The sequence below is a fragment of the Mus pahari genome, chromosome 4 (assembly GCF_900095145.1).
Source record: "Mus pahari chromosome 4, PAHARI_EIJ_v1.1, whole genome shotgun sequence".
NCBI classification, from domain to species: Eukaryota; Metazoa; Chordata; class Mammalia; order Rodentia; family Muridae; genus Mus; species Mus pahari.
Genome location: NC_034593.1, coordinates 105,181,532 through 105,183,456, shown reverse-complemented (window position 1 = coordinate 105,183,456; position 1,925 = coordinate 105,181,532). Strand labels below are relative to the sequence as shown.

At 45.5% G+C, this 1,925-nt stretch overlaps 1 pseudogene; it reads right to left on the bottom strand.

Annotated features, from left to right (window-relative positions):
• Positions 1–427: 427 nt before the first annotated feature.
• LOC115063961 lies at positions 428–535 on the bottom strand (annotated as a pseudogene).
• Positions 536–1,925: the final 1,390 nt, after the last annotated feature.

The following is a 1,925-nucleotide window of genomic DNA, read 5'->3' as shown; positions in this document are numbered from 1 at the left end:
GAATGGTTTCAGGAATGCTATGCCCAGCTCGTGCATTATGACTCTGGGCAGGGGTCATGTTGGGCATGGTCTGCCCCCACAGGCCTGCGCAACACCGGACTGTGGTCATCTCATGCTAGCTCTCTGCCGGGGCCCCGTGGTGCCCGACTGGTGGTCATCTTAGGGTCATTCCTTGCCCAGGCCGACTGTGTGACCCTATGCTGGGGTCATCTTTCTCAGGCTCATTCTCTCCTGGAACCGATGACCCGCAGTAGGGTTCTTCTAGTGTCCAGCTTTCTCCCTTTGTTCTGTCTCTGACTTGCTCCCCACCCTGGGAGCCCATCAAGATCTGTGTGATGCTAGATTAGCGGCTGTTTCAGGTCATCTCCCCGGTCAGGGCCCACAGGTGCCAGACAGGTGGTCATCCCCGGCTGGCTTTTTTTCAGGGAGTGTTAGGCTATTAATCATTCAGAGTCACAGGTCAGAACATTCTCTCTTCCACTTCCTGATATACATGTGACACAGTAGCCATACCCACAATGCCTCTAGGGGCGGGGCAGGTTAAAGGAAATCATGTCATTGGGACTGGCTGACAGTTCAGAGGGTTAATCCAGTATCATCATGGCAGGAAGCATGCCACCGTGCAGGCAGACATGATGCTGGAGAAGGAGCTGAGAGCTCTATATCTGGATCCAAAGGCAGCAAGGAAACTAGGCTTAGATTGAGTGTATGAGACCTCAAAGCCTGCAGCCACAGTTACAACTTCCTCCAACACCTACTACAGCAAGATCTCATCTTCTAACAGTGCCACTCCCTATGGGCCAGTCATTCAAACTTGACTCTACGGGTGCCATCCTTACTCAAACCCCCACAGTGGTGCAAGCCTGCCAGCACTTGGGAAGTGGATGTAGTAAGATCAGAAGTTCAAGGACAGCCTGAGACTGTTTTCTAGAAAACCACAAAAATAAAATAAAATAAAATAAAATAAAATAAAATAAAATAAAATAAAATTGACTGAGCAAACAGCAAAAGATGAAGGGACAAAAACTACCCTGGGCTATCTGGGATGGCTGAGACATATGAAGGAGTTAAAGGCCAATTAAATATTGCAGAAAGATAGGCTTGTAAACCCGAAGGCTCAGCAATAGGGCACTCCGAAGTGAAATACACCGAAGGGAAAATTCAGGTCATAAGGGGAATCGGCAAGCAGAAATTGTGGGGCAAGTCACACTATTTTAAGTACAGATGTGTAACCACAGAGGCCGAGGAAAAGAAGCAGCAAACGATGGCTACATCCTTCTGAAGAGCGATGGAAAGTCTAAGAAGCCCAGCCGACCCCAAGCAAAGGAAGCTGTCCAGACCACAGACAAAAAGCGAATCTTCAGAGTGGATAAATCGCACAAGGACATCCCTCTCAGAAGTAACACAAGCAGAGCGTTTGGGAATATATTCAGAACACCGAGCCTTTAAAAATAATTACAGGGGGCTGGTGAGATGGCTCAGTGGGTAAGAGCACCCGACTGCTCTTCCGAAGGTCCGGAGTTCAAATCCCAGCAACCACATGGTGGCTCATAACCATCCGTAACAAGATCTGACTCCCTCTTCTGGAGTGTCTGAAGACAGCTACAGTGTACTTACATATAATAAATAATTAAATATTTACAAACAAACAAACAACAAAAAAGAATATTTATATTTCTAAAAAAAATAATAATTACAAAGAAAAACTGTTTTAGGGTAAAGACAAAATATTTTTCCAGACTTAATAAAAGCTGAAATAATTGACCTGAATAGATCTGTACTACAAAAAAAAAAAAGTGTGAAAGAAACCCCACGGGAAAATCAAAGGAAATAGGAAATAGCAAATAGGTATTGGAGATGGTAGTGCGACCCCTGTGAGTGGGGACATTATTGTCATCCTTAAAGCTCTTTAAAGCTTACACAGA